The following is a 26,505-nucleotide window of genomic DNA, read 5'->3' on the forward strand; positions in this document are numbered from 1 at the left end:
TGAGAATGTTTTCAAATCCTTATGTTACCTTTTTGCATTTCTTATTGAATTTGTCCTGCATATGCCATATCTGTAGACCTTTGTTACTTGATGTTAAAATGTTTTAGGTAAGCACAGATATATTTTCCTATTGATTTCCACATCCCACAAGAAAAACAGATTAAATTTGCAAGACTCCACCAAATGCTAACACTGCACATGACAGTAAATGCCTCAAAGCATGCATCCAATGTAGACGGCAAAGACAAACTGCCAGAGATGTAGCAGAAAAAATCAGAAGCCTTTTCATCATTTTTTCTATTTTCCTCAAAAAACATGTTTGGCAACAGAAGAGACAGTTGATGAGAGTTTGATATTCATATACATAACAGAATAGTATTTTCCTTGATAGAAAACACAAGTCTATCTTAGCACTAAAAAACACAGACAGGGAATTTGACAGGCCTGCTTAGAATCACGTCCAAGTAGTGAAAGCAAAGAAGATCAGATGTTCATAAGGGCTTATCTGGTGGAGTAGCAAATACAGTTGCGTATTCTTCCTCTGAAAGTTGATCAATCCATCAAATAACAAAGGAATTAAAAACCAAAGTGCAAATTTACCAAATTCAAATTATAACATCTCTAGTGAGGGAGACAAACAGGGAGCAGAAATTAATTTTCTCCACCTGGCAAGGATGCAGATTTAGGTCAATATCAGAGAAACTGCCTGTAACAGTATGATGTAAAGAAGTATTAGTAGTATTATGCTCATTATAAGGAATTTACCAAAGTGAACAATACAAGCAATCTACAGAACCCAACAACAGTTAATTTTCAAAGAAACCATACAAAGGGTATATCAAATTACCCCTCTTAAGACCCATTAACATTTAAAAACGCTTGATGGTTTTACACAGAGAAGCTCAAGAGATAAGCTTTCCTAATTGTAGTCACGAAAATAAAACGAGAACAGATTTCTTCTGCTATCATGTTGGAAACTAGCCTGTGCAATACAATACTTGAGGGATAATTAGTGTTCTGTCAGGCATCTGACCACATCATATCTAGCAAAGAATCTTTCTTTCAAGTGCAACAGAAAATCCTGTTTGTATTCAAATCTGAAAGATTTGAGAAAAACCCAAATCACTTTGTAGGTGCCATTAACTTCTGCTTAAGCCGTTTGGTTGATCATTTTAGCCTTCCTCTGTGCAGCAGCCAGTTACAAGAAAATAAATTTCTGTTGCAATATTGGTTCAAACAACAAAGCCTTAACACCACACTGATGCTGAAACCCTAACAGCAGAGGCAATCTTATTAGATAACTTAATCAAATGCCTAAAAATATTTTTAAAACTTTCAGAAAAAGAAGATACAACAACAAAATAGATTGACCAATCTACCTTGATTAATCATATCATTTCATTTTATTTTTTTATTGTAGAGATGAAATGAAGAAAGAAAATAGACTTCACAGCTACAATAGTAATTGTGCACAACAGTCATAAAACTGATATTATAAGGGTATGGATAATTTGAGAATAATGTGAAATTACTTCAAAGTTAGCCTTGTTTTTGTCTGTTATTTGGAGAAGCTTTGTACTGGATTCTGAGAAAGGAGCATATGCAAACGTGCATATTACTAATATAAACTCATTCTCTACTCGCTAGATAAAGAGTAGCATTACTTTCTCCTCAACCATGAGGAGACATTACTGTCTCCTCAACCATGCAGACTGAACACTTTTAAAGTACATATATTACCCAAATAATGAGTGTTTTCTTTTTTATCTTAACTGTACAAATTATTAAACAATATGTCTAGTACTTAATCAAAAGGGACATGAAAGATAAATCCTAGGAAAAAATAGGGTGGTTGGTAGGAACATCTGCTAGGCTGTATATAGATGCTTAGTTTTATTGACACTTCCCACAACTTTTACTCAAAACCTGACACGTTAATTATTTAGCTTAAGATTATCACAATTTTGAATATATCTATGTTCCTTTAGTGTCTATTTACATAGATTATGCATACTAACCAAAATAGTTTACTATGTAAGTGATAATACCAGCTTCCAGAAAGTAGGTGTTACTCTACTGAGCATCTTTCATTTACTACCAAGATTATCAAATGTTGGAAGGATGATCATGGAATTTTTTAAATCCTGAAATCATCTGTTAAATGCTCAAAGCAATCATAATTGTACCATTGCCTGCTACAAATATTAATATATGGAATTCCTTCTCTCTGACCTCACGAAGGGCAGAAAGGTGCACCGGGCAGCCCCCACAAGCAGAGAACATGATTCCTGCTGCACCAAGTCAAATCTCATTCAAGTAGGATCAGAGACATCCTTTCACTGGGAAATACACTCTCAGAAAATATTATTACTTCTCTTCTTTTTGGACCCCCTCAAAACTGTGTGTGAAATAGCCTTTCTACTTCTGTTCAGATTGAATGATTTTGTGCTGAACAACTTCTGCAAACCTAACGGACATGTAACAGAAACGAAGGCCAAAACAAATCAGCTGCCACACTTCCTTTTGTTTCCAACCTGTAACCTTCCCTCTTTCCAATTCAAACTAAAGCACCACCCTCGGTGAGAGCAAAACGTCTGATCTTGCCAGCTACACTACTCTAATTCTGTTCGAGATAGCTGGTTTTTCATTTTTTCCCCGGTGAATGGGTGTTTTGGTGATCAGCAAAGTTAGTGAACACCACACTGTAAGGAGAGGCATGATCTTCCATGCAGCTCAGAAAATACCCTTCACCAGACACTTGTAGGATGTTTAGTTATTTGCATGTATCACCAGGTTTAACAATATAACAAATTTGACAAGCAAAGAAAAGAAAGGCTGATATCATCAAATAATTTATATTTTTCAACTGAAACAGGATCATGATTCATGTCTTACCAATGGGAAACCAATATCCTAACTGTTCAAGAAGCTGAGCTGCGATTCATAGTATTTAAAACTAGATTTACCGTAGTATTTTTAACTATGGTCTGCATTTCAGTAACTTGAAATGGCATCATATATATATATGTGTGTGTGTGAGTGTGTGTGTGTGTCTACCTCTGTTGTGTTGTTTTCTAAGCTGAAATTTTAAAACATTTCAGTCATCAGTTGAAATCCATTGTTGCCTGACAGAAAACATCATATGACAAAGGAAAATTCCTATTTGAAAAGGCAAAGTAGTTAAATTTACAGTGGTACTATAGTACTGTGTCTTTGATGTAACACTGAAGTGCAATGTTAAAATCTTTCAGATTAACTGAGATGAAAGTTTACATTTCCCCATAAGCTTTTAAAGAAATTAAGAAGAGGAGAAACGTAAGCATGTGTGATGCTTTAGGATTCAAAAAAGTTGCTTCTTCTAGATCACCTCTTATAAGTAAATTATGGTAGGCAAGTCTCAACTTTTAACTGTACTTCAATTTCAGTATTTTTTATAAAATTATTTCCAATTTGTACTTACTATGTGTTTATATTCTTTCTTATTGCTCAAACACATTTTTACTGCCCCTTTGTTATCTACAAGAAAAAGACAGAAGAATAAAAAATATCGCTACAAAAATTTCAGCGACCTCTCAGTTTACAAACATGCACATCCTCAATTTTACACTTCATTAATGTTCCAAGTGGCTTTAATAGGCACTTTTGATGGGTGTGCAGATATTTCATGGTAAACTGTATTCCTTGACCTACACGTTTGCAGCTGTGGACCAAGAAAAATCTGACATAGACTAAGTATGAAAGAGTTTTTGAGTTTTTGTTCCAAGATCACAAGCACCTGTCATGAGACAGAGAGCTAGTGCTAATCCTATCCAAGGAGTCAAGGCTTTATGACTTTTTTTTCTTTTTAGCATCTGCAGTGTCTTCCCCATTTGTGCAGCAAATAGACAATTTTATTTTCTTTCCTTAGAAAGAAATAAAGTTCAATGGTGGAGGAGACAGCTGTGTGACACCTGAGAGACTGGGGTTAACCTGGCAAGTGGAATAGCTCCAAGGGTATCAGTGTCCGGTGGGCAGAGTGCTTGGCGAGGACTCGGGAGAATGATAAAAATCACAGAACACAGGACTCCCACATTACGGGTACGTACCTCAATTACTCCCTCTGGCTAGCCATGGTCCCTTCCCCTCTGAGGATTTTATGCTGCTGCTACACATTTAAGAGTTAAGTAATGCAATAATTCTTCATGCCAATGGTGAGCTTCACTAGTGACAAAAGCTACAAAAACCTAGCTAGAAATGAAGTAAATTCAGCTAGAAATACCCTATACTTTTGATGACGTGATTTATCCATTGTATTGGTATCAAAACCTCCTACATTACATTTCATTTAGTTGCAAGGTATTTGAAGGGGCATTTCCTGCCTGTGATTAAGTCTACCTGAATAATTACATATATTTTTTGCAAATGAAGAAACTGAGACAAAAGCTTTACCTATCTAAAATAAACATAAGAGATGCAAGATTTATTGACTCAACTCCTGCATACCAACATTTTGTCATTTTTACCAATTTGCACCTCACAAATTATACCCTCATATAAAAAGATGTATTTAAGATACCATACGACTATTTCCTCTTTAGCATCAAATATAACATACCCTTTCTGCATCATGCATGAAGCACACCTGTCATTTTATTCAAATTAGCACATCATCATCCAAATTGGATCGATCTGAGCAATCCATCTGTCACTAAAAATTTAGGGGTATATTATCATCATCATATATAAGGAGTTATGCACACAAATTCCTGCATATCAAAATGATTCAATACCCATAAGGATATTAAAATATTAAGAATTGCAGTCAGTGTGGAAGTCTTATGTACATAATGTTCCACACTGAATTCAAAGTCCTTTAGCACAAAGCTCGAGAAGTAGCAAAGAAGATACATGTCATAGAGCAGCCAAACAAATTAAAAGTCTTTTTTTTTTTCAGCATGAAACTGTAACTGCCATTCCCATATCCCAAATTTGCTAAATCAGACAGTTAGTATGCAGAAAACATAGTTACTTAGGGTAATAATTATAAAAACATGAAATACCTCTTTTAAGAGATCAAACTCTTGCTGCAGACAAGTCTTTTAAAACACTTAAAACTTATAAGTGCAACTGCCACAGCACAAAATCAACCAAACAACAACAACAAACACCTAAAATTCTCCATATAAAAAGGGACTTACTCATAGTTATTTTTACACCTGTATTTATCAGAACATGGATATTTTCAACATATTATTTCAGTCTAATAAAGCAGCAAATTTTTTTTGCTGGTATGGCAGAGAGACCACATCTTTTTATAGCTATGTGCTTATTTAAACCCAGGAGATAGAAAAATGAAGGCAAAAGAAAGTACTCCACAGCTACAGTATATATTCAAAATGTCTGTCTTCTGCTCAAAGCAATGCATCTCTCTGTAATGGCATTGATATACAGAGGGGAAACTTTGGTTTAAGTGGAGAAACACACAGGGGAAATGACATTTTCCAGATGCAAACAGGTAGCTAGTCGGGAAACATTTTTTTCTGTAAGGAAGAAGAAAAATGAAATTGCTTGAAAATATTTTGGGTCTGACCTTTCTGACAAAAGGTAGCCAAATTAAGCCCAGGCTTGTTACAGGTGACCTAAGGTAAGTAGTAGTGTCCAATGCACCTTTTTTTTTTTTTTTTTTTTTATGATGCTGTTATCTGGATGTCTCTGGCACTGCAGGCCCTGGCTGCTGACATACAAGCATCCAGCACCCTTTTGGATGCTGCAGATTAGACTTGCCACCTCCCAGTTTTTGATTTAAAATTGTTGGAAATAGCATCTGACGAAATGTTCTTAAATTGAGTAGTCAAAGACTTCTGACCCTGTCCAAGAAATAATTTTTTGCAGGCTTCATTTGGATTAAAAGCAGTATAAACCTCTCCACATTTCTGTATTGTTATTCAGTGTTTTGAATTTAGGATGTTACAAATTTCTGTAAAATGGGAGGTGGTGAATAAGTGCAGGGCTACTTGTTTCTTCCTCAGAATGCCTTAGTCACTGACTGCTCAAGTTTGGGGTTTTAAACTTCAGCACATTAAGCATCAGTATGACACGGCTTCTGGTTCCCTGCCGAAGTATATTCCCTGCTTCCCAGAAAATCATTAGATGCTATTGTAGCTCACTCTATTATTGTAGGATTTTGCTGTCAACTGGATAGAAAAAAAGGAAATGAAAGCTCACAGCCACCTATTGTTTCTCTAATTTCCATCAGTTGATCCCTGATACCAAATAGTTCTCACAATGAATCAGATATCTGCAGTGCAGGTACATTTTCCAAATTTAGGCCCAGGTTTTGATACTTGTAATGAAATGCATAACTTCTCCTCTGTTGTAATAAACGCTTAATGGATACCTACTTTCTAAGGCCCCTGTTGTTAGGGATGATTACAACATAAGGAACAAAGAATAGATGGTATGGACTGGCAGACTGAGGACTCATTTTTTTTGAAAACCTTTAATAGTCCTTCAGCAGGTCCATACCTTACAATGAAGGACAAACTCTGATACAAGTAGTTGTAAAAGGCACAGCAGCACAGCTTTCTACATGCAGTAGCAGTGACAGTAACGCCAGGGAGTCCTGGATGGCTGTGCTGCAGGTACTTGCTTGTATTACAATGTTCTTGGTGTTGCTGCTAGTGCATAGGGTGCCAGAAGCAGTGCTAGTGCAGCCAAATCCATGGAGGAAAGAGCAAGAACAAGGATTTAGGGCCGGGCAATCAGAAAGCAAGGTATGGACAAACGCAGAAATCAAAGCAGAAGCAAGTCACAAGATTTTTAATGGAATTAAACACGTTGCATTATGCATATACTGGCTATCTAGCCTGTTGCCCTTTATGCCCCGTACTCCAGGAGCAAATCAAGCCATTGCTTTGATCACAAGCCCCAGCAGGTCTGTGACACAGCCTTCAGGTATCCTAATGTTGATTCATTGTGAATGTGCTCCATTTACTGCCTGGACATACCCTTAGACAGAGAGTGAGCGATGGGATCACGTTGGCCTTCCTCATGCTAGACCGTATTTTACTCTAAAAGTAATCTCAGTGAAATCAGAGCAATATGCATGAGATTGAGAGTGTCAGCTATGATAGATGGAAACTTGACGAGAAGAGAAGTAATCAGTGCCACAGCAGGCATGCCCACAGCACACTAGTACAAATGGTAGAATTTAGTGCACGTACACGTCCTTTATAAAGTTTTGAAATATATTAACAATTCATTAAAAGGTTTTGCAAGCTCTTTTGGAAGCATAATGAGCAGATAAAGCAAGACTACACAATCAGCAATAAAAACAAATCTTAGGGACATCTAAAAAACATTTTTAAAGGCAAAGGTTAAAAGCACGGATTCAGTTACTTTATATTGAGACTATAATAGAAATGAAATAGTTTAAAGTTAAAATTGTAAAACTATTTCTAAGTACACAAATAAAAATGTCTGATGTGTGGATTTTAGCAGCACCGAGAACTATGTTTTTGGCATGTGAGGAAGACAGAGAAGAGAATTTTGGAAAAGGGATGAAAGGTAGCCATGCACATCAAAGACTTTGTGTCCTGTGATTAAAAGAAGCTTTAAAGCTAGCAGACAAATGTGACTGGTTAGAGTAATCACAGATCAAACTTTTCTTACACCTGCACTTTTATTAAGACTTTCTACAGCACAGCAATATCGTCCTAAAGCCTCATGTTTCATGTCCTGAGATCTCTGCTATAAAGCCCTAGGAAGAGCTTTAATGATAGGCAGTCTTCTCAAAAGAAAGAAAAGAAATATATTTTACAGTCTTCATAAAGTCATTGTGGTACTGTTTTTCTCATTACAAACAGAAAATTTAATTATCGACCAAACTACACCAAAAGTCAGATAAAAGGTGCCTGGTCAGCCAGAAATCCAAAGAGCACATCAGTATTAGGCATTCTTAAAAAAAAAAAAAAAAAAAAAAAAAAAAGGAGGGTGGGGATGTGATATTTATATGACATTATAAACAGCATACATTCTAGCAAATACAATCACTTTCCTGTTTCTCTGCCATCTTATCTCTCCTGACACACTGCATTTGTCCAGACTATTTGGTTCCATGAAGCGAGGAATCAGCTGCATTATACATGTACATGCAATGACTTCCCTCTGATTTTCAGCAATACATCTCGAGGCTTCAGCCCACAGTCCGTATCATGCATGCTTAACTGCCAGGTTGTTGACTTCACAGGATCACTCAGTGGCTACAGCTGAGCAGCTACATCAGACTGACAGATTGTGTCCATATTATAATTCCTATAACATAAGAATATAGTGACTTCTCCTCATGATGAGGAGAAGGTAGTCTAGAAAACTATTGTTTTTAACAGAGCCCTCTGAGCATTAATTAAAAGAGTCTTCGGACTTTTAGTTAGTTAGTTAGCTTGGTCTTTACTGAATAGTTCATCTAAGGAGTTCCTGTCAAATGTAGAAAATATGCTTTCAAAAAAAAAATCACAAACCTTTTAATCAAACAGTGCAAGTTAGCTCTGTTTTGCATGTTATACTTTTCTGTATGCACAGCTGATCATCTGGGTCTTATATTGGAATTTGTAGCATTGGTATGAGACAAAGGCAATGTCTAATGAAGTCATTAGTGACTTGAATCTCTCTGGAGAAAATGGTCATTGCTTTCTGCAAAGCATAAGGCTTAAGTAAGGCCTTAAGCAATGTAAGGTATTTGAAGTGTCTTTTTTCTCCTCTGCACATGAAATTTATCTGGTTCCAAATACAGACTAAAAATTTGGAAGAAACTGAATGCATTCTGGAAGAATTAGAAAAAACCATTAACAGCCAGATGCATTGCTTATATAGGCTGACAGAACCCCCTTGAAGTCAGGAGAGTTTATCCCTTATGCAGTATGTTTCAGATATTTAGCCAAATGATTCTCTCAGAAGATCATCAAAGGAATTGTGTGCAAGACTAGCGTCTCTGCAGTGCCTGTGGTTTGATCCTCTTTTGGCTCCTCAGCCTGCCAGACTGCCAGAGCTTTGGATAAGAGATTTTGGAGACCTCAAGTACTCTCTCCTCCTTTGTACGACAGTAAATGCCTGCTATTTGCAGCCAGAATTCACTCATTTCCATTTCATGCTACACTATTATTCATAAATCACTTGCCACAAGAAACACACAGTATGATGTGTAGACAGCATTTTTTCATTCTTCCCCTCAAACCTATTGTAATGGTGACTTGTGTCAAAAAATATAGGAAAAGTGATAAATAACACACCCCTGTTGTGTTTCTCACGGTACTTTTAGACAAAAATTAAAAATGCAATTCTAGAGAAACAAAAATGGTAAACATCTGATGAGGTTATTTTATCAAGGGAGGTAAAGTCTCAAAACTCCTCTCCTTTGATGCCCTTGAGTAAAGCCAGTACTTGGAAACGACATGTTTGAAGATTATTGTTTAATAATTTCCTTTCAACACGATATTATTGTTTTCAACAAGTAGTCCCACCAGAGTTTTGCTTTTTCCTTCTGTTCATAATGTTGTATTTTTTTCCAAAAGTCCTTTTTTTTTTTTTTTTTTTTTTTACCTTTTTTCTTTTCTTTCAGACAGTATTTTCCCTCTGTCAATTGCATTTTCACCCAATGAAAATGTTAAAAATCAAGTTTAGATTTGAGGCCCTTGAGAGCAGGAAAAAAATTATATCACAGGAAACCTGACAATATAGAAGAAGATAATAAAACTTGATCTATCCGTTCTTATTCTCTCCAAATTCTATAAGTTAGACTGAAGCATGACATGAATTGAAGTGGAACAATTAAATTCTCCTATTTAAACCCCCAAAGAACAGACACTAGCTCTATTGCAGTAACTTCAGCAGATTAATAGTACAATAATATTTCCTTCCCATTTCTTGGTATCGCAAGGAACACCCGTTTGCCAGCTCAGTAGATCTAGACCTGTAGTGCCATTTCACTACTGGCTGATGTTCAGTAGTTTAGCAAAGAAGTTGAACATAACAGATCTACTTCAATACTTAAACCTGCCATACGTTTTGTGTCTCTTCAGCTGTGCCATTTGATCCATCATCTTGAATTTAAAACCTGCAGACCACTTTCAGTACAACAGTCAAGAAACTAATGAAAATCTAAAAAGCTACATGTAACACTGCTGCTGGTTTATATGATCTAGTAGGACTAAAACTCTGGCTCATACAGGTCTGTAAATTTTCAAAAATAAATTGGTTAGAGATGATGGAAAAGCAAGAGTGGAATCAGCAATAGTGCTACAAAGCAGCACTATCACTTTTACTTACTACCACAGAAACCAGATGAACAGCACTCCAGCTGACCTCAAGTTCCCCTCTATGCACACTTAGCATGATTTTGAAAAACAAATGAACTTTCTAAATCACCAGTGTTTAGAATCTTACCAATTTGGCTAAACATTATGCAAACACTGCAGACCTACAGTATCATATATCAATAGGAGGTTAATCTCTACTGAGAAGTGTATGTTTAGCTGTATACACACATACACAATTACAGCAAGTATAATTCGTGTAATTCAGGCACTAAATTATGTTGCATAGTGAACAGGGAGACTAATTGGTCCTGCACACCTGTTCCACATAGTAAGAAGTTTTCATTCCATGCTAGAGAAAACAAAGTGGAAAAAAGTCATACCAGACAGTTCTACTGAAATTATTCAGTGAAAAGGATGATTCAGAAAACTTGACTGCAATATTTTGGGTGCAGTGAAATCAGCTCTAACAGCAGTCAACACTCAGAAAAACACCTGAGGAGGTTTCTCGTATCTATATACTTTTTCTGTCAACCCTTCAGTGTAGGCCTCCATAGCTACCCTAGTAAATACATGTGACTTCCTAAAGAGCAGGCTGCTCACTTTCACCTGCTTGATCAGAATACAGCAAAGAGGAGAGAGTGGGGAAGAGGTGTCACTTGAAAAGATTGCCTGGAAGCTCTGGAGCACTAGGATGCCGCCCTACCTACCCTCCTGCAGCCACAGGTGCTGAAGGCTTGTCCTTCTGCTGACTTTCATCAACTGTAGCAGAGAGGAAGTATCTTAACCCTTATCAGAAAATCTTCTCTGTCCCCTTCTGCAAATGAAGGTGTGTACTTTCATAGAAGCACCCTGCAACTGCAACAGTAAAGACAGGAGATGTGAGATGGCAAGAAGGACATGGGCAGATGAAAGTTTGCTTTTACAAACATAGCAAGGTTTATTGCTTATTGGCAACTTTTCCCTTGCCTGTAATGTTTATTAGCAGTCTGTATTGAACCAAAAAAAAAAGGTCATTTGATATCTTGAATATTAAATATCATCTACAAGCAGAACAATGCATTCTGGTTAAAAATTAGTGACCAGATTACTTAACTACTGTTGCTCTCAGCCTTTGTACCTATGGAAAAAATCAGTTCTCAACACTTTGTCGGTAGTCCTATATTTTTAAAACCAAATCACCAGGTGAGGTCATTGATAGTAGAGAGAAGTTGAGGTATTTTTGCAGTCCTTACTGAGCTCCTGACCTAAGGCAGACTGGTACAAAAATGAGGGCTGCTCCATGTTGCCTACTCCCCTTTCACAGTCAGTTTCACAGGCTTTTCCTTTTCTTCTCTGTGCTTCTTACTTCATGGCCTTTTCTAAGCAGAAGGTAAACTAAGTAATGTTTGAGTTAGATGTTTGAATCCACTTTGTTAAATTTACTTGGAAATCAGACAAAACAAGTTTGACCCCCTTTAGTCACTCCAGTTGAACTATTATTTCAGAGTGCACAAGCATAAGAGTAAAGAATATTTACTTAAAATGAAATAATCACTTTGCAGTTTTCTCCTTCTGGTAATACAGAGTCTATAGCTGGATAGACTAATGCTCATTTAACAAAACAAAAAAAAGTAAACATAAAAATAACTGTTCTATTCATTTGTGAAAGACAGTATATAGCAAGCTGCAGATGAGAATTCTTACCCACCAAGAAATATTCACCTCTTTTCTGACACAAGGATCACGTTCATCAGCTTTCAGTCAAGGCAGCTTTTACTCCAGCCACAAGTCCTGTGTCAAGCTCCAAACAGAACTGCTCTCCCTGAGGAAAATACTCATACAGCTGATGTGCTTCCTCCCTTGTCAACTCTTTCCCGCTGCCTTGCAGTAAGATGCAAGCCCTTTTACCAGTCCGGGACGTTCAGCAAAGTAAAGCCACACAGGTGACTTAGTGTTAGTGCAGTTGACACATGGTAACTGAAAAGATTAAGTTACCAGCATTTTGTTGGATGCCCACAATTTTAATGGTGAACAATCAGGCAAATGACAGTAAACAGGGAGCCAACCATGCAGCTGGGGCTGAATCCCCAAATGGTGGCAGGGAGGGGACAGAGGGCTCTTCCTCACAGTAATCTCAGCTCCCAAACCAAATAAGGGCACTACTGATGTTGAACTCAATCCTGTGTAGGGGCACCACATACAGCTCCCTACCTCAGGCTGCTGTTCTCTGTCAGAAGAAAGATAATGAAGCCCTAGGTTAATAACTTGGGGTTCGTTTAATGTTGCTGTAGTAGCTGGAGTATAGCAGGAAAACTTGAAGCATTGCCTTCCCTGCTCTGCCAGCTCCCAGGATGACAGCCCAGAAGGATTATGCTTGATTACTTCAGGTCTTTGTCATCCAGCAAATGGAAAGGATGGAAATTAAAGCTGCACTCCAATTAGGTATAAAAGTAATTTAGAGTTATTAAATTATTGCCGACCACACAGTTCTTGTGAAGATACTTCTGAAGAGTGTGTCTTACTAAATCTCTTAAAATATATTGATTTTGCCAGCTTTAACCCACATGGCAGCTCTTCCATTCAGTAGCCAAACTATTTCTTGTAGAGATTAACCCAGTGATCCCACACTTGAAAGGGAATGCTGCAGGACTTCATTCATATTCTAGCACCAGCATTCTGTTGGGAAAGACTAATTAATCCACACTAATAGCAAATTCATGGAACCTGAAGCCTGAATGAAATGCTGAAGGATGGTTCTGCTAAGGTACTGAGCCAAAACAGTAAATTTTATATGTGCTATAAGTGTTATGTTATCCTATAGGATCAACAAAACCATGGGAAATAAATGAGTAAATCATTAGCGGGATATAGTCATAGTGGCTGCTAAATGTGCAGCTTTTGGCATAGCGTTTGTGATTTAATGTTGATCTGTGTGCAGGATGCAACAGCTAGCAAGGATTTTATTTTTCTTCTGTACAGTAAATGATTTTGATGAAAAAAAAATCTTTAATACACCCTTGAAAGTCAAAATATACTTTTTAAAAGCTTCTAAATTGCAAGAGCCATTTCAAGAGAACACAGCTGTCATATAAGCTTCTACTTGTGATGCACAATTTTACAAAGAAGTACCCAAGTTCTGACCAAATATAATAGTAAATTTGTTCTTTGAACTCATGTAGCAGTGAATAACTGTTTGGAACTATACATTATGCACTATTTGTGAAAAATAATTTAAAATATGTGCATGAATGCTTAAAAATTGCTAATATCGCAGATTTGTGCCTCAAAGTTGGAGGGAATTACAGAGGTCCTTCTTTTTGCACAAATGAGTAGTCTTAGCAAATGAAACATTCTAACTGAAAAGTTAATTATTCTTAATTGTGGGACCTAAAGCAACATAAAATATCTACTTGATTAATTTAATCTTTTAGAAAATTGATTCTGACTGCTTTTATTTGCCCACCACACACTTTTTTTTTTTTTGTCCTTGACAGTACTTTTAAGACTTAAATAATCCTTTCTAACATTATGTTGAGAATTGAGTGAGACTCACAGTGCTGAAATGAGAGCTTTTAGTTTTCAGCCCTGCCATCCGGAATCGACTGCACTTCAGATTTTCCCTATACCACATTTCCACTTTGCTAACATAAAGCAGAGAATTAGACCCAAGAGTCATATTCAGACCATCTGTTTTAGAGAGCCAGTTTACATGCAGTTCAGAGTATGGCTGGGGAGCCTAATTTCCCAAAATAGTACTGGAAAGATAGATTTGTCCAGGACACAGTTTGGAGCACCCAGGACCAGATATTTTAAGTGAGACACAGAGTACCCCTAGGAGTTAAGCAGGCAGCCAACTTGTGCACTTACTGGCACAGATCTTCTTAAACTGCATTTCTCAAAGACAAACTCCTAACAGCCCACAGCAGCAAGAAATTTTGGAAAGCTAGAGCTCACGCACAGGCACTCAAAGGGCATCTGTCCTGAATAGTTTCCCCAGTCTGGGCTCATGGGCAGGTAGGAAAATAACGTCAAATGTTTTTCCGTGTGGAAAAAGACCATCTGCAATTTTATTCTGCAGTGGCCAATCAAATATTTTAATATAATTCATTAGAATTAAGCAATACTGTGTTTCTCTAAAATTGTCCACAGGGGAACCAGGATGAACACGACTGCACTCCTTGCTTCTTGTCAAGAGCTGCTGCAAATAACTAGGTCAGAGCCTGTGCCACAGAACCAGCTTGCAGAAGGCACCTTGCCAGGAAATCAGGTTTTAAAATTCCTGTTAAATTACATGAAAGTTTCAAATGAGTGACAAATACTTGTCAGAGAATAGGCTACCGAAAACTCACCTCACTTCTCTTCAAATATTCACTCACATTTGCTTCCCTGTTTGGAAGAGTTTTAGTTTAAGATCTGCAAGGTCAGTCTGAGAAGGAAACTCTGTTTAAAACTCAGGAGATGAAAATGGATGTGACTGAAGCCAGAATTGTTTGCCAAATCAGTGATTTTCACACAGCTCTGAACAAGCGCATGCAGCTTGTCCAATGGCACATATAGTTGTCCTTACTTGAGTGGAAATCATTCGACTGTCTGAAACAACAGTACAAAACAGATGAAACAACTCTCTGTGAATAAGTTCATTTGGACATTCTTCCTTTCACGAGGTCAGACTGCAGAGCTCTTTCCAACTCATCCCTGCATTTAGAAAACTACTACAAATGCTTAGAGGCAGCAGCTAAGATGTCAGACTGGAAGAACTGTATGGGGCCCAGAACCACAGAGGGATGATGAGGAACAGCAATGTGAAATGGGAATTCATAGTTCAGGAACCAAAGAAAACAGTGCCTAGGAAATGGTACCGTGCACTTACTATAAACATGACAAGATTTGACCTTACTCTGGAAAATAACTGAAATTAATGCATTCTTCTAGTTGATTAAAGCGAGGCTAGGAAGCTGAAGCTGCTGACAAGGTTGTAGCAAAAGAGCTCATCAAAATCTCATCCTCTATACAATGCCCCAGATCAGCCTGGCCAAGTTTGTAAAATTATGGAATAATAAATAAATGCCTCAATAAATAGATAATTGCCTCATTTCTGTTCTGAGACAGTGCATATAACCCTCAGCTACACTGACTTTAAAACAACAATTAAATAATGCTTCTAGAACCCCTGAAAATAAACAAATATTTTTATCTCTTCTCCAAAGCAGGAAATTGAAGTAATGAGATTAAATATTTTTTTCTGAAGCTACAATTCAAGCCACTTGCAAATAGGATTAGATCTTAAGATCTTAGACCAGCCCTCTGTTCACTAGAATTTATGAACTCTTTATTAAGCTTTTGGGAATACTGTCTTATAATAAGAAAAAAAATCACAGTACTTTGACTAAATCTATATATTAGAATGTAAACGTAGCAGTAAGAACAATCAATGCAGCTTACTGATTAGGAAAGGATTATACGTTGATAAAAAAAAAATCAGATTAGATGGCAGCACACACTGTGGACCTAAGAGATGTGTAATGAAAATGAGGGTGTATGGGCAGGTGCACAGATTATGCTGCACAGCATCAAATACATTTGGTTCCACTGGTGCAGGCTAGGTATCTATGGTACCCTTAGAACAGTATAAAAGTGTTTTTTCCCTTTCCAGTTTTTGATTTGTAGCTCTGATTCACTGTAATCCAGAAATTAATATTAGTTACAGGGAGAAAATAAGAGGAAGAGAGAGATGCTTATCAGGGTGTTCTAAGGCTTAATTAATATTTGCAAAGCTCTTTGAACTTCTCTGATGAAAGAAGCTACAGAGGACAAACTGTTATTATGTTTTACTATTATTATTAATTAGTTTTCCACTGAATTCATTGTGTCAATGTATGAATCGCTGAACCCACATGCTTCATCAATTGTTGTACTGTGCTCTTTACAAGTGCTCTTTACAAGCTTCATTGTGGTGATTGAGAATATGGGGAAAATAAAACAGAGGATAAATAAGTCTATTTACAAGTTATAGGCAAAAGTTTGAAACCAGCATTTTATCTGCTGATCAGGAAAAAATTGTTACCATAGCAATGACTACATCCCATTGTACTAAACACTTCCTTAGATACTGATAAAACTGTCCCTTCAAACACCAAGCTTCTGTATGCTTGTTCATAGTTTACAAGAAATAATGTTTCTGTCAGAGGTTTACTTATGTATTACAGTTTTTAGTCTCTAGACTCACCATGAAACACTCCCATGGTCCAGCACAATTAAATGCTGCTTGTTGGGTGGTTCAGCAGCACGACTTCAAGCTCAGGTCAGTAGAAAGCCAGAAGCAGCACTGTGGGCAGGGTGAGAGGGCATCCCCTCCCATCCCACTGCCCATTCACTGCATGATTGTAAACTGCTAATCATCCCTGCCAGCAGTGGATGTCTGCCTCTTTTTGGAAGGGGATCTATGGAAGCAGTAAAAATGTTTACTGCTAATCACCAGCTAAACCCCAATAATAAAATGAATTTGTGAGAAAGGCCCAGAGCTAGAATTCATCTGCAATTCAGTCAACTTCAACTTCTCATTTAAATGTCAGGGGTACTTGTTTGGGTGCCCACATACCTCATTTTTAATGCTTCTCCACACCCTCCCTCTTTTCTTTAAAGACAGAGGTACCAATTTAAAATATTCATTTAAATAATTCTCACACATTATTTCTCTTTTTCATTCAAAATATAAGCCAATCTCACCACATTTAAGCTCATTCTGAAATCTGGGAAATAAATATTTTTTATCTTGCTAAATACTTGCTTTGACTTCTAATTGGAAATATGAAATTAATATGATTCTTTATCATTGCAGAGGAATGTCCAAGTGTTTTTTGACACATCTATTACTGTTTTGTAATGCTGCAGAGTTAAAGTGCTGATTGTCAGCTCATGTAAATCAACACAGCTCCAGTGAAACTCCATCTTCCCCCACCTAAGAAAAAGGTTTGCAAATGTTTCAACTGTGTCTGATTCACTAGCAAGAGAAAGCTTTTACCTATCATGCATAAGGAATAGTCAAAAGCTGAATTCCCATTTAGAGAAATCCTTGTTACACATTTTAGGAAATACGCAGTGATTTATTTCCTCAGTCAAGGATACTGAGGAACATAAACTCTAAAGAAAAGTGTGCATTTTCAAGGGTCACCACAGCAGCCTCTCTTCTGCCAATCATTCACTTCTATCAGTTGCTACTCCTGCAGTCATTCCTTTATACAAGGCAGTTATCTTGTTAGACACTAAGCTTTCCTCCATCACACAGATTTGTTTACAGCTCGTGCTTCCCCCCCCCTCCCCTATTTATGCCAGAAACAAACTGCATTGTTTCTCTCTTTGCAAGTACGCCATTTAGTTTTCACTCAGCCTTTAACAAGGTTATATTCCCATTAGGGATAAGTATGTTTTGCCACCAACAGATTTGACCGCTGGAACATATTCATTTTTTAATTTAATGCTGTTTTAAAAAAGAAAGGGTGAGCTAAAAACGTTATTATGAAAATTAGACTAGCATTTGGAAAGGAGAAGACAAGCTCTTTCATGGCAAACAAAGAGATGTGTAATAACACATCCCAATAGTCAGCCAAGTGCTTTGATTTTTTTTTAAGCAGTCATTTTCTTTTATTTATAAATTCTGGATTATAATGAAAAATGGCAATTGAGTAGGTTACACATTTTTAAAAAGAGCTGGCAAGAGGAATGGCAGTGAGGGTATTGGAAACCACTGCGAAATGAAACAAGCACTGTGGAGAATAGATAATCTTTTATGCTTTGGAATTTTGTATAAGACTTGGAAATTAAGGGAACATTTGTAACTGCAGGCTAGAGATGTGCATGTTGATCTTCAAGCTAGTCAGTCCACAGAGCTCAAGTGCAGAGTCCTACAGAAAGACTTGCTCATGTCCTGCAGTTAACTGCTTTCTTTAGCAAAATGTGACACCTGACTTGGTGGGTCTTTCAGTGGGGCTGGTTAGCTTAGCCACAGTAATATGCTGATACAGCGCTCCCTCATTTGAGAGCTTACTTTTCTGATTTTACCTCAGAAATGCTTATGGGCTTCTGCACTGCATTGTGGACATGTTAAGAAGCTTAAGGCTATCATGTGCCTTGTTCAGATTGATTTCATAACTCACTTTGCCTTCCTTGATTTTCAAAGAAAGTCCATTAGGACTGAACTAATTTGTTTCTTTCCACTGACTACTGAAGATGCTAAATCATTATCTAAAATACTTCTCAGTTCTATTACATAGCATGCTTTATGACTGTAATAATTGCAAGATTTAGTTCTTTAATCTTCAACACATCATCTCAATGAATTCACTTTATTAGATATGTTGATGGACTGAACTGCTTTTGTACAAAAAAAAAAAAAAACACACCCTGAAAGCTACCTGAATATACCTGAAATAGCAAATCTCACTACATAATTAAAAGTAGCAAAATAATAGCTACATCCTTCAGGATACTTCCTATTAGACTGTTTCTGTTCTCTACCTTAACTCACGTAATATACTCTTGTACTTTGTGTCCTTACTTTGTCAGAGATATGAAGTGCATGTCTAGCTTTATAGAGGAGTAATATTTACTGTGGTTGATTTACCCAGTGCTTAGTTGTTTTGCTGAAATTATAACACGAGATAAAACCTTAGAGACTGATGCTCCCAACAACGCAAGTAGCAGACAAAGGACTCCTGAGGATTAGGCTAGCTGTCTGCTTTGTGTGTGCTGTCTTGGACAGTGGTCAACAAATGATGCCAAAGGAAGATTTTAAGAACAAGGCAGAGCTAGAGGTTACTTTCCTAGAACATTTCCATGGTTTCAAAATTTGCATCTCAGAGACTGCCTCAGGCAGAAGTGCTTTCAAGAACTAGATGGCTTTCTATCTCCATTATAGCACATGTATTTTGTGTGCTGGTGCTGTTTGGTATATTACCACTGAAATTGCTGCAAGTTAAAAAATAAAATAAAAAATAACCCAAAACCAAAACAACAAAACCATGTGTATCTATATACACTGTTATCTTGAATACTGCCATTTTTGCAATTACTAACAAAATGCTCAGATGGCTCAAGTATAAACATTTCACTGTCCCCCACTGATCCTTGAGGTTTGAATGCCCTGAATCATATCCAAGCTTATCACTAAAATCAAACACAAACGAAAACCTAAAGCCGCCAATTTTTTTTTGCTTTCCAATAAGCATTTATATCACTTTCATATTTAGGCACTCAGAATTCCTAACTCACTTTCTTTGCTGTGTCAATTTTCTTAGTTATTTGTATTACAACAGATATTGGCTTGCTTGGCCAAACAAATTCCCCCCCCCACACACACAGTTTTTATTTATTTTAAGTAATTAAAATTCATACCCCCCCTTTTTTTAATCTCTCTAATGGGCTTTTTATCTAACTGAATAACAACTTTCCCATTATTCTGTAGAAAAAAAAAATAACTTCATGAAAATTATCATATTCCCTAAAGTAGGTCTTACATTGACAGGTTTACCCTTATTTCATTGGGTCTCCAAACACATTATTCCTTTAAAGATGCTAAGCTTATCGTTTCATAGGCCATTTACCTTTATAGTTATGGACATTTTAGGACTACTGAAGTATTAAAGATACCAAATCTTAAGCTTTATGCCCTGTAAGTGTACAGATAAAGAAATAAGCTGAATGAATGTGTGTCCATACATCTCTCTCTCTCGATACTATATAAGGCACGTATTGCAGTGTGAAGTGGTATAAAGATTTTATTGGCACAAGCTTGGAACAACCTCATTAATTCTTAGTGGTAAAGCCCAAAATTGAGTTACGTCTATCACACCATGAAGGTCTACATAGTGCCAGTGAAGAGTATTATAGGAAAGTTTTGCAGAATTGGGTACATTTCATTGATACTGTTTTACTTCCTGGTAATCCTTGGCCCTTGAAACTGACACCTGAGAAATCACAAAAACAACACATTTCATATAACCAGTCTAGATGTGCAGAGGTCCCTCTACGTTGCAAAGTTTGACTGTTTTACTTTTTTAATAATATTTTTTATGCACAAGCAAAGTGCTAGCATCTAACTAAAGAATAGGTAAGTATATTTTATGTCTAGATCAGCAAAATTTCATAGTACTGGTGCAAAGCAGATTCATGAACCTTGCATGATCTATATGTTGCACACCAAGGAAAACCCAAGAGATGTTTCAACACTGCAGTCACCTCTGTGTCTAAAGCTTAGCAGATGTATCAGAGCTGCCAGTTGAGATGACCCTGGCAATGTAGCCAAGGCAGCACAAAGGATGGTCACATCATAGGGTGACTTTCATTACATGTTCTTGTGGCAATGCAACTTGATCCAGATAAGCAATTTTAAAGCCAACTGTGAAACATCTACAAAAGTTCAGGGCACCACTTCAAACCAGCTGTCACTCTTGGGAGTTTAGATGGTAATGGAAGCCAAAACTCTACAACCACAACCACCTCCCTAATGCGCAGTCTCTCCCATGACAGCAACCCTGTGATAGTGACCTACGTTTCTGTCTTCAGAAAGGCACATTATACAGGAAATTATACTGACTGTGAAAACATAACAGAAGCTACAGGACACCTAGTTGCAAGCCTTCCTGGTAAAAACCACAGCACACCTGTATCACATTTTCTACACAGAGGAGTCAAAAATCCAACTGTAAGTTCATAGTAAGGTCAGCAGTTTTAAAGCCTTCAAACTGGCATGGGTCAAACTATCTCACCATTTGCTTTGTCATCCATTACGCTTTCTAGAAGTGGTTATCATCTAAAGTACTACAGCGAACGTTCCCTTGAGAGGCATTCTCTGGAGCAGAGGGCAGGCTGCTCTCCATCAAAGCCCATAGCTATGAAATATACTACTACTGCAGAGCACAATGAGCCAGAGTTTTCACTCAAATCCCTGGGTAAAATTAATCTTTTTAAACAGAAATTCGTCTATTAAATCACAAGCCTGATAGCCCTGCAAAGTTTTCCTGTAGAAACAAATTATATTAATCCTATTTGAAGGAGCATCTTAAGATTTAAAAAAGAGAGAGAAAGAATAAAATCTGCATTTTACTTACATCATTTTCAGTATAGATACAGCTCACAGCAATATCTATAGTTAATATTACAAAGCACTTCTTAATGTAGTTATCTTTCAGTTTCTATCATTATACTACACTTTACATATATGAGATGAAATTCCCCCTCCAAATGTCATTTTAAAAATAGTTTTTGAAAGGTTATTTATCCATTTCTGAGAAACAAGCATTTTTCAAATATAAAAAATAAATACATTATGCAAAGATTTAACAAGTTCATGATTTGCAAAAGGATCTTGCAAAGTTCATCACTAACTTGATTTTTAGAAGACTGCATTAGAGGTAGGGAATGCTTTCCACAAACAAGAACTGATTGGTCTGCAAGGTTTTGAATTATTATCTGTACATTCTCTTAAAAGGGGATGAGTAAAACCCCTAAAAATTTAATCTGTACAGAGCAACCTCTCTCCTATGATAAATATGTCTAACTATAATTTATTCATCTTTTTGTTTAGCACAAACAGAATTATGAACCTGGTAAGCAGCTCCTGTATAATAATATAGGAGAAATAAGGCTTTTAAATCTCTTATACAGAGAGAACCTTCACATGAATAAGAAATGTAACTTATTTAGATTATATTTGCAGTTGAGCTTGTTAAAAACAGATCAGAAGTTTTTCCTGATTCAGAGAAAACCAGGTAATGAAAATAGATACTGACGCTTTTCACTTACCTAGCAATACAATTTACCTCTCCAAACGCTTTAAGCTATTTTCATTATTAACAAACTAGCACCATGTTACTGCAAATGTACAGGTGCTCTATGATTTTTTTTTCCAGCTTCAGATACAGAGCTGGTATTAAACTATTGCTTATTTAGAAGATAGAAGGAAAAGACAAAAATCGATGCTGAATCTGAATATTTCCATTTATTTCCAGGTTTTACAACTACAGGTTTGAGGTTTGATTAAAGTCAGTTACTAGTTTGGTATAAAAAATGCATAGCGACTGTAACCACAGAATTAAGCCCCTATTATCTTTATCTTATTATCCTTTGTAACGTCTTTCCTTTATTTTGTAGCTGAGAGAAAAATTAAATACAGTGATACAAAACACAGCCCTACTGCACATAGCAGAATGGAGTTTAAGGGCACTTCTGAGAGTTGCAAACATTTCTGGGGCCTCTTAGCCTGGGTCATCTAGCCTGGGGAAGGATTTGTGTGGCAGACACGGCCACCACCGAGCCTACCCCAAGTCATCATCTCCCTCAAAGAGGAAGAAAAAAGAGTCGTAACCTACTGTAATTCCTGGATTGCTCAGGCACAGAGGGGCAAGAGAGGATTCTGTTCTCCATAAACATCTTATTTACTGTCCTGGGAAAAAGGTTTTCCCCTCAGAACTTGATTTAAAAGTGTATCAGGAGATTTTAAAGAGAAAGAGCTGCAAAGAACTCACTGCTGTTACAAGCTTTATTGTGAGCTATATTGCAGTGTTACAGCTCAATAATGGTTTGAGAAACTATGCTGGTTTGAGGCATAAATTTCCCATAGTAGTCTCCTGTTCGGTGCTTAGGTCAGGATCATGAAGTCAGACATTCAATAAAGTTATTATAAAAGTATTAGCCTTCCTGGGACCCAAAAAGAAGAGAAAAGCAAAACTAAACTACAAGTTATTTTCCTGGCTTAGTAAATGAAAGACAGGCTTTTGATTTTACTGAATTCTAGCTCAGCAAGGTATCCCATATTTAATCTACTCCAGCCTTGGCATTACATGTCATTTTGTCACCGCTTCTATAAAAGTGGCATCAGACACATTTGCTAGCACAGGTATATGCAAAGATATGCCATTTATCTTTAAACACAATAGCATTGATTTACCCCTTCAAGAGCAGGCAGCATAGACTGTAACTCTGAGGAAATTATAGTCTCACTCTGGGGAAAGTTTGATGATATTTCTCCCACTGTCACTTTCAAAATACCACCAAAGGGAAAGAAGTTCCTCGTCCAAGCTAGATCTATACAGGAGCCCCTCCTTTGGGTTGCAGGGCTGACCTGTGAGGTGAGGGGTACTTGGCGCACCTGGCGTCCCACTTCCCGGTGGATGGGAAGGTCACTCTCTGCTCTGCCATGTACACAGGCTCCAAGCCAGCCCCTTGCTAACACACTCCCTGGCTCACACTGTGTGCAGCTGGGCTGGTGCAGAGATGTCTTCTGATGTTGTTTCAGAAAGGAGAGATGTCTGGAGCCAGTGAGAGATAAGGGCCTTCCTGCACCACTTGGGAAGCCAGGGGCAGAGTCAAGGGAAAACCAGGAGACACATAACCATGTCACTGTGATTCTGCTCCTGAGACATTTCAGAGGGTCTGTCTGACTGGTTGCTCAGCACTTTCACTTAAAGTTATGGTTGTATGGGTTTATCTATTGCTAGATGGGGACTGAGAACCAAAAGATCCATTTCTGGTTCAGCCAATTAGTTCTCTGAACTTGGCAGGAAACTTTATTTCCTTTTGCATTGGTTTCTTCCCCTACTTTTTTGTCCCTCTGGTCTCTTCAGACTGTTAACCTGTTCCTGTAAGCTGAATGTATTTTAACATATGACACTATATGTAAATGGCCTACTATAAGGTTAATAAATTAATAGATAACCAAGCAATTAATAGTAATATATCATAATTACTAAAATAAGTTTAAGACTGAAAATGTGTCTATTTTAGAACCCACTGTAATATCAGTTTTCATACTAGTTTCATTCAGTGTTAATAAAGATATGTCCACAGCCCTTGAATGGCATCTTTTACTGTTTCTGAACATTGAGAATGGCTGTTCTGTCCTGAAACATACAAGCTACACATAAGGGTAAATACATAGTCCAGTGCTTGGGGATTTCGCTCTGTGATTTCCATTTACATTAGTAAATACAAATATGTGTTGTATATTTCTCCCAGATTGTTTATGCTGAAATTTGGTGGAATAAGAGAGTTACAAGGAATATAGCACTAGAAGAGTATTCTTCCATGAAGAATATTTTCCAATATCTAATGCAAATGAATGTCGCACATGAAAGATCTTATCCTACAAGTAACCTGCAGTGTATTACAAAAAAATCACTTTGCATGCATTTCCCAGCATTAAACCAGTAATATCAAAGGTACTCAAGAAGGAAAGAAAGTAGGACTGTTTGCTGCTTTGGACCCAACATCTCTGTGCCACGCAAGATCCACATTCTATTAACTTTGCAACCAGACCAAAAACTTTGCAGAAATTGCACTAAGACTGACATAACTGAGCTAGTTTTAAACTAGCTAGTTCAGGTACCAATAGCAGTGTATCCATGACAACGCAGAATTCAGTAAGGATAAATTTATCCTGTATGACCTAATATCACAGTAGAAGAATCCAGGTTCCTTAGCAGTTTTGGTACCCACATACATGACTGCACTCCAGCCCAAGCTAACACTGTGGAGGAAATCTCCTTAGCATGTTCTAGATATCCATGCTTCACAAGCTGCCTTTTTGTTGGGAAAGACAATAAACAGCATCAGTAGAAATGAATGTACTACTTAACTAACTGCATAGTACTTAAAAAGCCTGAATACTTCAAAGATAAGGTCAACATTTTAACACAGCCAGTGGTGATAATGCTATCTGAATTTCGTGCAAGTACAATGAGTGGTGGCTGTAGTGCTTCGTCACCAATGGGGATCTCAACAGCACAATGCTTCCTGCCCCTGTGTGTTGTGGTGTTCGATTTGGTGCCAGCATGTTCGTATTTAGTGCTGAGGGAAATAAAACTCAGACTTACGTAGAGTTACAAAGTTCTGGTTGGGATGGATGCCACTATCTCCAAGACAGGAGCTGCCCCCAGTTATATCAGTCACCTTCCTCTGTGCATCTGGTTAGTACCATGCTGTGTATATTAACACCACAGGATGTGGTGTTTTGCTTCTCCAGAGCACATCCTTGGAAAAGATTCTCACCACAGTCTCCCATCAGCACTTGGCAGAGTCACGTTCAAAGTCATCCAGATACATCTGAATCTGACATGCTTTTTCCTTCTAATGACTCCCCTTGATAGGGACCCTTGGGGAATAATTCTTTTTTTTTTTTCTTTCCAGTAGAATTCTTCCATTCATCGTACTACTATAATTTCTAACAGTTAGTTCCTTTTTCATCAAATTTTAAAAGTGGTGGGATTATTTTCACCACAAGCTGAAATAAAATGCTAGGTGAACTATGGCTGGATCTCAATTCAATTCTGGAAATGTTAACAGTAAGTTAATAAATTCCCCAAATGACCCCAGCTCCATCCACCAGCAACAGTTTCACCGTGTCTGCTGCATGTCACCTCCTCCACATGCTGTCCTGACATCAGAGACACTCAGCGGCCATTAGAATTGCATTTAAAATAAAATGCTCACTTTGCCAGCTGTGAACAACACTCTCTGTCCAGCATCTCTCCTAATCCACCTTGCTCAACTCTCAATTCTCCACTAGGATCAAGGATAGTATAAAGCCAGCTGTACAGATAACACTGCTGCAGCCAGCATGAATTCCCACAAGTCTTAAAGCTAAATTTCCATTTAACAGTTTAACAGCAAAAATCTAGGATTACAAGGATAGAGCTAATAAGCAGCTCCAAAGCACTGTCTGGAAAAGAACCAACGTAAGATTAAAAGTGAGCTCAGTGATTAAATAGAAATATATATAATAAAACAAACGCAGAGTTGAGCTATTGAACCTGCAGCAGATAGGCAGAGCAGCTCTTCTCTGAACAGATTTTTTCTCACTGGTCATCTATGTTCTGCTTCCCCCAAGGAGAAAAATAAAAACTACTACGACCTTAGACCAACTGATAATTCCCATTTAAATGGTGTTTTAAAATCAAACCCTGTAGGTGTCTGTTCTATTGGGAAATGACGGGCATGCAAAAGGCTTAACAGTTTTTGTTGGCATCAATGTAAGAAAACAACTACAGTACTGATATGGACGTCCTTGATTTTGTTCCTTTGTCACCAATTTATACTTTATAAGGATTATTTCAACTTTTTCAAAACCTATATCAGAAGATCAGTTTCCATGCATGCAAAGAGTAACTTTGATGCTTTAACACCAGCTTCTTGCTAAAAATCAGGCATCTCCCTGATCATTCAGTGCGCTCTCTTTTCAGCA

Source organism: Anser anser, assembly GCF_964211835.1.
Source record: "Anser anser genome assembly, chromosome: 8".
NCBI lineage: Eukaryota > Metazoa > Chordata > Aves > Anseriformes > Anatidae > Anser > Anser anser.